The 13,195-nt window shown below is 42.4% G+C and overlaps 1 long non-coding RNA gene across 1 annotated transcript; it reads right to left on the bottom strand.

Moving 5' to 3' along the window:
* Nucleotides 1-3,285: 3,285 nt before the first annotated feature.
* Nucleotides 3,286-9,698, bottom strand: LOC143443450 (uncharacterized). Its single transcript, XR_013112436.1, has 3 exons — nt 8,814-9,698; nt 4,182-4,275; nt 3,286-4,043 (listed from the first exon to the last, which is right to left on the bottom strand). It is a non-coding gene; the product is annotated as an uncharacterized LOC143443450 (long non-coding RNA).
* Between the last annotated feature and the right edge of the window lie 3,497 nt (nt 9,699-13,195).

Genomic DNA, 13,195 nt, shown 5'->3' with positions numbered 1-13,195 from the left:
CCATGAGGTGCACATCTGCAATTCCAGAACTTCTCTGGTGAGGTGGGAAGCAGAACAGGAAAACTGTCTGGAGCTTCTGAGTCAGCTAGCCTGGAGAATGCAGTGTAGCAAGAGAAGCAATGAGAGAGACTGCCTCAAGAGCAAGGTTTCTATTGATAGAACCAACTCCTAAAAGTTGCCTTCTGACCTCTACACAGGTATGTGACACATGTGTGCTATATGCCTCACACATATACACTAATAATAAATACAAACTTAAACGTAAAATACAATCTTGCCTTGCCCCTTTGTCAAACATGCATATCATTTACTGTGGTAGAGGAGTCCATTGCATCACTCTGCTGTTCCCAAATACGTATGGTTTTTTTTTTTTTTAGAGTCTCTCTTATTATTATTTAGGTTGACACAAATATTTATTGAAGATAGATGAATGGATAGAAGCAATCATGTAAAAAGTAAAACTGCACACAGTGGTGCGTATCTGCACTCTGTTTCTATGTTGCCTTGGAAACTCCTGTACTACATGTCACCCCTTCCCTGATTTGCTGTTAACTCTTGTGGGTCGAGACCGAGCAGAGGAAGCTCAGGGGGCGTGGACTTCTTGTTCCCAGGACTGGGTCCAAGCCCATGCGATGGCTTCCCAGCCACCACATCACACTGAGCTGCTACTCTAAATGTACTGTGGGCCCGCGTTGGCTTCCAGCACTGAGGCTCTAAGGTATAAAGTGCTTTTTGACATTGACTCTGCCTTCATGCAGCAGGGACACAAACCTCCTCCCCACCCTTTTCAGCATGTCACCCCTTCCTCTGACCCTAATGAGCAAATGCGGGGTGTCACATAGTCATAGAAAGAGACTTAATCCACCTTAGAAGGGGAATGAAAAACAAGATACAAATCAGTAACTGAACTTCATCAGAAAGCACGACCAAACCCTTCCAGGGATTACTCTGTGGAGGAGGTTGGAGGTCTGCTGGAGAGATGCCGTGAGCATCCTGGGATCTCTCTCCCCTTTCCTTGGTTCCTTTAGAAGATGCTCACTCACCCTGCAGGTTGGTCAGCACCCTGACTTAGGAGGCTTCCCTACCTCTTAAGTGAGCATCTCAAGACCACGTCTCGTTGGACTCTAGTTACCATATCTTCTGTGACTCTTGAGAAAGATCTCCATTCTCTACCCTCACCTGCATTTCCATTCTCCTTCATAGAAACATGAAATAGGCATCACAAAAGATTGAAAAGTGAAGGATTGCAGCTACATTTATATATCATAGATTCCTGGATACATAATCCTGGCGGGGCATTGTTCTCCTTCACTGCTGTTTTCCCATTTAGAGAATAAGCAAGCTGTTGAGGTCTGATCTTTTGCTATGTTGTGTAATGTCAAATACTGGTCCTCGTTGTCCTCAGGGACGAGGAGATTCTCACATAGAACCAAATAATGCTATGTAACCTTGCTTTCCAAGTTATTCCTGATTGGTAAATAAAGATGCCTACAGTTTATAGCTGGGTAGAAGAGAGATAGGTGAGGTTTCCGTTCCTGGACTTGGGAGTCTGAGGCAGGAGATCATGAGGGGACAGGTAGGTGAAGAAAGGAGAAGATGCCATGGGGTAGGCGAGTCATGAAAACATGGCCATGAGGGCTGGCCACTGAGAGTTAAGAGCAGCCCAGATGGAACATAGCAAGTCATAACGGAGGGTTATTGGCAGGAAAATAGGCATAATAGCATGAAAGGCAGATACCCGCCCAGCTCTGGTGTTAATTAAGGCTTATTATAAATATAAAAGTTTTGTGTCTTTTATCTGGGAACTGAATGTTCAAAGGTGGGGTGGAAACCCCCAATTGAGATTAAATATTTACCACAACAGCAAGCTTCTTATCTACTTATATAACAAATATTTATCAAGCATTTAACTAGCAGTTTGCAGAGTAGCAATTCTCTCAAGGATCAACCCTGGCTGCTGTCTGAGGTCATTGGAACACAGATGGAGATCAACCATTGATATTGTTGTAAAGGATCAAGACCTGTGGTCCTAGAGGCAAAAGCAGCTTCTTTCTCCTGGGATTGCTGTGCAAAAGTTGAAAATATAGAACAGGGAGCTTGGAGAGTGGCTAACTCATTCAGCTCTCCCTAAGTCTGGTACGTTAATGCTGAAACGTGGGGCTAAGCACAGAAATCAAGTAGCCCGAACTTGCCTTCATGGATGATGTAGAAGACCAAAGACCTTAAAAGCTTCTGTCTCAAAGTTCCAGCATACTTGTGTGTTGAAGCTGGTATGTGAACTCCGGGGTCTTGTCTTCCACCCCAAACCCATTTTCCTACACAGGCTTAGCCTCACATGCTTGGAGTCACTTCCCAATAAATCTCTCTCTACTCAGCATTCATTCTGAGACAATGCCAGTCTTGTTCCTAAACCAGCAGAGAAAGGGGTTTCAATTTTCCTGCATCGTCCTTGCCAGGAGTTGCTGTTCTCCCATCTTTTAAAATATAGTATCCACGGGATGTTTACATAATGCCTTCCTGAGGTTTTGATTCATATCCCTACGAAGTCCACTGATGCTGCACGTGTTTGCATGTGTTTACTGGTCACTTGCATACCTCTTTGGGGGAAAATTTGCTTAAATTCTTTCCTTGATTCTAATTTTGTTTTGTTTTTAATTTTGAGCTAGTTGTCAGGAGAACTTCCTGTATTCTAGATAGAGTTTCGTTTTATCACGCACATGATTCGCAAATATTTTCGTTCATTTTGTAAGTTGTCTTTTGATAGTCTCAACGGTGCAGTTTTGAGTATAAAAGATTTAATATCCACTAAGTCACCAACGTTTTCAGTGTTTGTATTTTTGGTAGTAATCCAGAAACTACTGCCTAAATGAGTATTTTTATTTTTAAAATGTATTGCATACATTTTTATTTATGTAATTTTGTGTGTGTGTGTGTGTGTGTGTGTGTGTGTGTGCATGTGTGAATGGCTCAGTTGTGGAGGTCAGAGAACAACTTGCAGGACTTGGTTTTCCCTTCCATTATGTGGCTCTGGAGGACAAACTCAGGCACCAGTCTTGGTGGCAAGTCCTCTGCTCACTGAGTCATCTTGCCAATCCTGGATCCTCAACTTTAACAGGCACATTCTTCCACTGGTTTTAAATGTCTGTCTTTCTAGTTATTTACTATTTTCCCCTTTGTTTTCCTTTCTTCCTTCAGGTGCCTCTTTTTTTTTTCTTTTGAATTGATTACACATTTCATTTCCTTTTTATCTGCTCTGCTTGTAAATCATCTATGAGTCTTCATTAATCTCGTTATTGCCTTAGAGTTTAGAGTACACATCTTAACTTATCACACACTACCTTTGAGTCAGAGTGTACCTCGCATGCATGGCATAAACGGTTTGAAGCAGTGCACTTCTATTTATTCCTTTTAGACCTTGATGAAATCGTGGTCACATTTTATCCTTATGTATATACTGCACTGTGACTAACGTTGAAATGGATAATCATCCTTTAAAGGTATTTAAACAATAATTAAAATCTTATCACATAATTGCCATCTCCTCTGCTGCTCCCTCCCTTGTGTAGGGTCATTTTCCTTGTTAAAGGACTCAGTCTTTGCTCCTCAAACCATCCAAACATTGAAAATGGAAGGAATACTTCCAACCTCAGCCTATAAAGCCAAACTCACCCTCTGATGCCAAAACTCAGTAAAAACATAGCAAAATAATAAAACCTGTGGATCAATTTCCTGGTCATCAATATAGATACAGATTTTAAAGTCCCTAGTAAAATACTTGCAACAATGTTGTGAAAACAAATTTTTCAACAATGTTTTGCAAAGATAGCATGCCCTGATAAAATTTACTTCCTCCCAGGGATTCCAAGATGGTTCAACAAAGACAAATCAATCAACATACTTAAATTACTTACTTATATTCTTAATTGCATTACTTACAGTAAAAGTCAAGGGAGAGATTACATGCTCATCTAAATACATTCAGGAAAGGCCTTTGATGGGACTCAACTTCCTTCTATGATCCAATCCTGGAAGGCACTAGAATCCTGGAATACACAAAGATTGCATTTCAGTATAGCAAAGGCCATAGATGCCAACTCTGAGTAGCTGACATTATAACTGACCGGAGGAAATAACTGACTTTCCTCTTAAGAACAAGACAAGGACCCCGGGAGATGTCTTACCCCCTGTGTTGAAGAGATGTGTCTGCTCTTGGAGAAAGTGTGTCTGTATCAGGAACATGCATGTTCGGCCTTGTTCCCGTCCACAAGCTGAGCCCTGTGCACACAATTCAGACTGTTTTCCTAGGTTCTGCACTTCACATCTGCAAGATGACTATCTCCGTCTTTGCCTAAATCCATCACGCGTACAGGAACCTCACAGAGACAATAGTGTCAGTCTCGAGGGAGAAGGATAAATAGGGAGCAAAAATGAAACCTGTATTTTAAAAAATCACCAAATCTATTAGGCAACAAGTTAATGTGTGTAATGCTGAAATTCCGAGGGCTTTCAGATTTCTCAAGCTACATTTTCTGAAACCGTAAAATTTCCTTGCTGTTCATTCATTTGTTTGAAATCAGCCCTTTGTACTTCATGGTGTGTTCTTGTCATCACTATTGACTCCTGGGATGCTGATGGCTTTGTGTGTCTTTCCCTTTGAGATGACAGTACGTGTGGTAGAGTACAGCCTGTTGGGTTTTTCTTAATGTATATATTTCACTCCAGTTTGCTTTATTTTAATTATTGATACTTAAGTTGTCAAATACTAGATTACTAGATGTGTTTTATTTATGATATATTTCAGGTTAGAGTTATGTTTATTATATGTGGATATAAATATAGATTTGGTGTTTTATGAGACACAAAAAGAGAGGGAGAGAGAGAAAGAGAGAGAGAGATATGTTCACTCTCTGCATTCTTATTGGATTCAGTGCTGGGTGCTGGTATTCTTAGCTAGAGCAGTAAATCTAGAGGAAAAAATAAGGGGGTGGGGCACTGGCTCAGTAAGTAAAGTTCTTGCCACCCCAAGCATGAGGACCTGAGTTAAATCTATAGCATCCACATGAAAGTTGGGTACACTGGCACGTACCTTGAATCCTAGCTACCGAGGACTCAGAAAAATCTCTGGCTTCCTGGCTGGCTAGTCTATCAGATCAGCAAGTTCTAAGTTCAGCGAGAGACTCTGTCTCTAAAAGTAAGCTGGAGAATAACAAGAAGACACTTGACTTTGACCTTTGGCATCCAATTGCATGCACACACATGCACATACACTGGCATACATGTATAAACCATACACACATATAAACATGTACACATACAATATAGGGCTGGAGAGATGGCTTAGTGGTTAAGAACTTGCTGCTCTTCAAGAGGATACAGGTTCAATTCCTAGCTTCAACATGGCATCTCACAATTCCAGTTCTAGGGAATCCGACCTCCTCTTCTGACCTCAAAGTACATTAGGCCCACACATGCAGACATACAGTCAAAACACCCATACACACAAAATAAAAAATTAAAACAAAGAAATACAAAGAAGATACAAGGCCGGACTTAGTAGTAAAAACCTGGAATCCTAGAACTTAAGAGGCTGACACAGAAGAACTATGTCACTATATAGCATAGGAGGCCAGCCTGTGCTATATAGTGAGACTCTATCTTTAAAACCAATCAACTTTTAACAGGGATAACAACAGGAAAGAAAGAAGTCCATATTTGAAGGTAATGTGGTCTTACACCTAAAAGACTCTATAAAGATTCCACTGGAAAATTCTCAGATACCACAAACTCATTCAACAAAAATGCACAATGCAGAATCAACATGAAAACAATTCAAGCCCTGGGTGTAAGTGTAACCAAGGAGGTGAAAGACCTTCACAGTGGAAGCTATAAAACACATAGACCAACAGAGCCAAAAGAGAACCAGAGATTAGCCCCCATAGCTACAGTTATCAGATTCTCAGCAAAGATGTAAAAACACTGGAGGAAATATGGCCTCTTCAGCAAGTGGTGCCGGAAATCAATGTATAAAATCAAAGTAGAAGAGCCCAGACACACACACACACACACACACACACACACACACACACACACACACACAAACACACACAAATACTCAACACTCCTTTCAAAATGGGTCATAGATCTTAATGCACGGCCTGAAACTGCTGGACTCTAGCAGCTAGAGAGGAAACGCCTCGATGACTTTCTGAGTCTTACTGCAATGGCTCAGGAAGCAGTAGTGAGAACTGACAAAATTACCGAAAATCTGAAAGCTTCTGACAGCAAAAGAAGCGACTGTCCCAGGAAAGAGTCAGACTACAGAACGGAGAAAGTCTTAACAAGAAACTGTCATTTAAAACAAAGAACCAAACCACCACCAACAAAAACTCAAAAAGAACAATAATTCAGTTAATAAGTGGACAATTTATTTAAACAGGTTTTTTTTCTAAAAAATAAAAGCACAGACAAGTCATAAAGGAGCATTTTAAAATATTAAATGAAAAGTCATGAAAAATGTTCAACATCTGGAAAATATAAATTCAAACTATATTGAGACCTTGTCCCAATAAAAATAGGACAAAGGAAAATTAGCACGTATCAGTAAGGGTGCAGAAGAAACGAAACCATTACGCCCTGCGAGTAGGAATGGAAATTCTTAAAGTCACTGTGGAAATCGGTTGGCGATGGAGAGATGGCTCTGCTGTTAAGAGCACGGCATAGTCTTCCAGAGGACCTGAATTTAACTCCCAGTGCCCATGTCTGGTGGCTCGCAACTGTCAATAACACCCTTTGCTTGCCTGTAAAAGCACTGTTCTCCCTTCTGCATGCATGCGCGTGCACACCATTTTTTTTTTTTTTGAAACATATAAACTCAACCTAAATGTCGAGTTCAACAGATGAATGGATAAAGAAAATGGGGCAGAACCTGGGAGGTAGGAGCAGAAGGAACAAAAGTCCCATACCATACAGGGCTACATGGTGAATTCAGCTGCCTAAGGCTGGACTGGCTGATACGAGACTGTATCACAAAAAGAAAGGAAAAAAAAGCACATGTGTGTGTGTGAGCTGTGCTAGCTGTAACGAATAATAAAACTGTGTCAGTCTCAGAAAAGTGGATGGACCAAGGATCATCACAGTAAGTGGAATAAGCTAGGAGACAGATACTTCGTGTCTTCTCTCATACATGGGATGCAGATTGTTTTTAAGGGAGAGTAACAGGGGAGCTATTTGAGAAGAAAGAAGCAAGAGAAGGGAGACTGGGAGATGAATATGAACAAAGCATGCATTCTCTCTCCTCTCTCTCTCTCTCTCTCTCTCTCTCTCTCTCTCTCTCTCTCTCTCTCTCTCTCTCTCTGTGTGTGTGTGTGTGTGTGTGTGTGTGTGTGTGTGTGTAAAGACAGCTCAATAGTTAAGAGCAGTTGCTATTCTTGCAGAGGACTTAGTTTAGTTCCCAGCACCAACGTCTAGTGGTTTACAGCCACCTGTAACTCTAGTTCCAAGGGATCCAGCGCCCTCTTCTGGACTCTGAGAGTAGCTGCATACACATAATGCACATACAGAGAAGCAAGCATATACATACATTTTTTTAAAGGAGCATATTCGGGACAAAAATACACAAAAGAACCTTTTACTCCTTATAGTATAAAGCAGTTATGTCTGAGTTCCTTCAGCCTTTGTTTGCTTGATACAGTCTGTATTTTGCCTTATTTCTGGGAGATCTCAGTACTGTAGAATTCTAGGTTGTCAGCACTGTTTTTCTCTCATCTCTTTAAAAAAACACACTTGGGTTCATACTAGTGCTGACCCCTCTGTGAAGTCTGCTGGCATCTCCACTGTTATTTTTTCCATGTAACATGCCATTTTTTTTCTGGTTTCTTTGAATACTTTTATCATTATCATTAGCTTTGGACACTTTAATTTATGATGGACCAAGGTACAATTTTCTTCTTCTTACTTCTATCATGTTAACAATTTTAATTAAATCTAGAAGGACTGTTGCAATAACTCACTGAGTAAAGATGCTGCTGCCAGGCCTGATGACTTGAGTTCAATACCTGGGACCTACACAGTAGGAGATGGAAGTTGGTTCCTGAGAGTTGTCCTTTGACTGCGAGGCACTTGTGCATGCAGCAAAAATCGGGTTATTATTTTTTCAAATATTTATTCCTGCTCTGTCCTTTGAAACCCCCTTTCATAACTCTAGCACACTGCTCCAATCTTCCTAGCTTGCCAATGTGTATTTTCTAATTACAATTTCCTCTGTGTCTGGGTTCATATTTATTTGCCTCTTTGGGTTCACTGATCTTTTACTACTATTATTTTTCAGTATCTAATCTTTGAATCCCATACAGTTTAATAAAATATTTTTGTGTGCATGCCCATATATGTGCATATGCCCACAGAGGTCAAAAGAGGGTATCAGCTGCTCTGGAGTCACAGGCAGTTGTGGAATACCCAGTGTGGGTTCTAGAAAGTGAAGTCTCTTAAGTCCTGAGGCAACTCTGCCGCCCGCTTCCATTCTTCTTTTGGCTTAGGCATTGAGGCATTGCAGGTTTTGTCTCTAGAAGTTCTGAGAGATGAAAACTGCAATGCCTCTCAGAATTGTCTTATCTCTGTGTGACATGGAGGACATATGGAATATGAACTTCCACACTCCTGCCTGTAAAGTTAAACACAAGATACACAGGTGTCTTATGCTGCATCCCAGAATAAACACCAAGAGTGTATGTGAGAATACAAAAATGTATCCGCTATCCTATGTTGATACTTACATGCATCCAGTCAGAAATTACCCGAAAAACAAATACACTTACTGAATCTCTCAGAGGCCAGTGTTTCACATGACATCATGTCTGGTTGTTTGGAAATTGTTGTTTCATATATTTTGTTAATTCTTTGTTCTCATGCAGGGGATTTTATCTTGTCCGGAAACAGTAGTAGCAGCAGCAGCAGTAGCAGTAATAGCACAGTAGTGACACTGGTAGCGGCAGTAGCACAGTAGTAATGGTGGTGGCAATAATAACATGGTAGTAGTGGTGGTAGTGATAATGGCACAGTAGTAAGTGGTGGCAGTGGTAGTTATATAGTAATGGTGGCAGGAGTAATAACATCAGTAGTAATGACACAGTAGTAATGGTGGTAGGAGTAGTAACATCAGCAGTGATGGTGGTAGCAGCAACGGCACAGTCGTGACAGTGTTTCCTATTTTCTCCCCTCCTCCTCACTTTATCTTCAAATGGCAGCAGTTCCATCTCTTCCTTTCCAGCTTTCCTGGCCATCATGTCTCCTCCTTGCATTATAATCTGCAGAGCGGTGACAGCATCCACTGTTAGTCCTGCATTCTTTGGTTTATTCTTAACTTCACGTTTCCTTACATTTGAGGTGATCCAGGTTTGCAGCCTTTTTGCTTTGCTCTGTTTCCCTGAGGTCACTGGTTCGATGGACACTGCTGCGCGCTGCTCTCTGGCTGTTCCCTAACTCGGCAGATACAACCAGGTTGTAAATGCCCATGGTCTTAATCAAGATAACCCAAGCCTTATAGGAGAGCTCAGGTTTTCTGGGAAGAGGTAGGACAGTCTCCAAGTGTGAGGTCCGAAGGTCTTTAGCTGTCTTTGTCAGACCTGAGGTGACCTTGAGGTGGAAGTGGCGGCTTAGCTTTGAGATCATCAGAGACTTCTGGTTAAGTGCTGATTTCAGGCTAGCCCAGTCCTAATCACAGGAGTCATTGCTCTGGCTGCTTCACTAATCTCAGGGAGATTAATTAACGATCTGAGGCTCCCAGCCAGGTGGCCAATGGTCACAGGGCTACTGAGCCATCTACGTGGGACAGACACACAACCCACACAGAGCTCCTGGTCACAGTTCATCACTGCTCCAGCGTGGAGGAGATGTCTCTCTGTCTCTCTGTCTCTCTCTGCCTTTCTCTCTGTGTCTCTCTCTGTGTCTCTCTGTCTCTGTCTCTGTGTGTGTGTGTGTCTGTAGTGTGTGTGTGTGTGTGTGTGTGTGTGTGTGTGTGTGTGTGTCCAGCCCTAAACTTACCCAGTAACCAAACTACCCTGCACATCAGAATTGGTTTGCCACCTGCTCTTAGGCTCTGCCTGTTCTGGGGTAGTTGTTTATGGTATTGTGTGATCCCCTATACTCCTGGGTGCTATGTTTATGTTTATTTTAACATTTTGACAAGTCAAGTACTTTGGAAGATAATAATAATTCATGAAACTAAAAGTCTTTGGGGGAGGGTACATTAGATTGCTAAAATGGTCTTCTCACCTTCTTGTCCAGCTCTCCTTATTCTTCTACATCTCTGATGTCACTTCACCAGAGACAATAGAAGCCAGTAAGCAACGGGAATAGGCAGCAGGTCCTCAGACCTAGATGGAGGTACCCACAGATCTGCTTTTACTTGACTTGTAGACGGGGTCTTCTGAATGAAAATGGAATGGTCCTCAGTCCTGCCACAGTCTCACCCACTTTAGCCTTTCCAGCCTCGCTCCCATCACACCCATCCTTTCTCAGGCACACCTTGAGCCAGTCACTGGGAGGTTGGCCTCCACACCTCTCTGGTTTGCGTATGCTTTTCCTTTCGCAAATCATACTGACATTTCTCTTTGTCCAAATGGTGAGCTCCTACTTGTCCTTCAGAGTCAGGCCTGGAGACCTCTGCCTCTGCAGACAGCCATGATTTCTCTGTGTCTGCTCCTGCAAGCAGGTCACATGTGTAAGAAGCCAGCATTACCGTCCAGCTGCTGCTCCTCCGATCCTTACCAACATCTCCCTTTGTACATTGACAGTCACCGCTGAGACACCGTGAGTCCCTTCTTGGTGCCAGAATCTCTCATCTAAAAAGTGAGTTATATCAAAAGGGGCACTGGTGACCATACATCCCATTCCCCATTCTTGTTCCTTGCTCTCCCCCATCCCCAGGAAGATGTACAGAGGAACTGTACCCACTTCTGCTGCATGAACTCTGAGTCCTCTCTTCAGGGTCTCTGCCGTGTGTCTGTCCTGGGACTGGGGCCTGTCATGCTGTTCCCTGATTCATCTCCTGAGTGGAGCTACACTTGATGAGTACTCTCGATTTTCTGCTTTCCCATCCAAACTTTTTCAAAGCCCCTATCACCTAGCATCCTCATTTGGGATCCTGGAACTGCTGCCTAGATGGAGGATATGTTCTGATAAGGACACAGCCTCTGACAATGCCTTTTCTGAGAGACTGCTACCACCAGGCTACAGGACTCTGAAAGATCCAGGGACAACCAAATTGTATGGAAACCTTCAGATGGGACCTTTCTAAATCTTCAGTAACATTCTCAACCCAACCCTCCACCCAAATTCAATACATCGAGAGTATCCTCAAACTTGTGGTTCTCCTGCCTCACCCCCCATCCCTCAAGTCCTTGCATGACAGGCATGCACCAGCATGACTTATTATCACGGAAATTAGACTCTGAGCCAGTTGGTGGTTATCAGCTACTGTCATAGGCACACCTATCTTCTTTATCTTTCTTCTGTCTGTCTACCCTGCTCATTCTCCTTCATTCTGCATCATCGTTACAACTTATAAGAAGACATTCATGAAACAGCCTATACTTTTAAATTTAATGTTCTCTTAAAAAGGAAAAAAAAAAAAAAAGAGGGGCTGGAGAGAACACTGACTGCTCTTCCAGAGGTCCTGAGTTCAATTCCCAGCAACCACATAGTGGCTCACAGCTATCCGTAATAGAATCCAATGCCCTCTTCAGAAGGCAGCTGCGGTGTACTCATATAAATAAAATGATAAATAAATCAGATTTTTAAAAATCACAACAGACTCAGCTCTGTTTTCTCCTCTGCTTCCCACCTTGCAAGCATCTGTAAGGCAGACACCTCCACATTCAGCTCCAACTCCCCGCCCTCATGTGCAGCATGCTGTAACTGCTTCATGAATATCTGGTGAGCGACTCACTTCACCAAATAGTCACCAGAGGTGCTTTCCTCCTCCTCGGAATCACACAGCTTTCTAATTTCCCTATCACTTCCTATTCCACTGAAATATGTTTGCAATTCAACATTATTTATTAAGTTTGTTTTTATGCATATCTGCAGTGTGTGTGTTTGTGTGTGTGCGTGCATGAACATACAAAGGCCAGAGCTGGTGACAAGTGTGTTTCTCATGACTCTTCACTTACATCTTTTGAGACAGGATTTCTCAGTAAATCTGGAGCTCACACTTTTGGCCAAACTGACTGGCTGGGAACTCCTGGGACCCTCAACTTTTATGTAGTGCAGGGGATCTGAACTCAGGTCTTTGTGCTGGTAGAGCAAGCACTTTACCCACTGAGCCATCCATCTTCTCTCCAGCCCCAGGAACAACTGAACACTTTTAAATAACATCTTGGTAAAATTTTTTACTTCATTTTCTTTGGGCAACAATGAATCACTCTTTCTGAGCAAATCTTCACTCATTAAACTACAAAGCAAAGAACACCCCCGAGAAAGACTGGGATTCAGTGGCTTTCAGGATTGGCGAGGTGGTTCAGTGGGTACGGGCATTTGCTGCCAAGCCTGACAACCTGAATGGGGTCCCAGGATCCACTGATGGAGAAAATAACTGATTTCCATGAGTCCTCCTTTGGCTCCCACACCCATTTTATGGCAGACACAGACACACACAGGTGCACACACACACACACACACACACACACACACACACACTCACACAAGATACATGCTGGCATCCAACTGTAAGTTCAGCACTCAGGAGGCTGAGGTCAGACTGGCCTATATAGTGCATTCCAGGCTGGGTTGGACTCCAGAGTGATACCCTGTCTCAGTGACTGTGTGCAGAGAGACAGCTATCTGGTCACTTTGCAGAGACAGAGCTGGTATTCTGGTAAGGAGAAACTTTCTCATCATCTACTACAATTTTGTATTCAGTTTTAAATAATTCAAGCGTTTTGGGATGTCATAGTCAATAAAATTTCTAGTACACTTTGAAGATTTTTTTCTGTTTCTTCTCTGCTGGGCTTATCTCAGGCACTATTTTGGGCACAGCTATACAATCCTACATGAATTCCATCATCTCCGATTTGAATGTCCAAAACCAGTTCCCAGAAGGGCCACAAAACACCTGTTGCAGGCATTATTGGCCACGCGATGCCATCTAGTGGCAGTAAATACAACCACCTTCATTTATTTCAGAACACAGAACAAGAAG

This window comes from Arvicanthis niloticus, chromosome 9 (assembly GCF_011762505.2).
Source record: "Arvicanthis niloticus isolate mArvNil1 chromosome 9, mArvNil1.pat.X, whole genome shotgun sequence".
NCBI classification, from domain to species: Eukaryota; Metazoa; Chordata; class Mammalia; order Rodentia; family Muridae; genus Arvicanthis; species Arvicanthis niloticus.
This window is presented reverse-complemented; position numbering and strand designations above follow the sequence as displayed.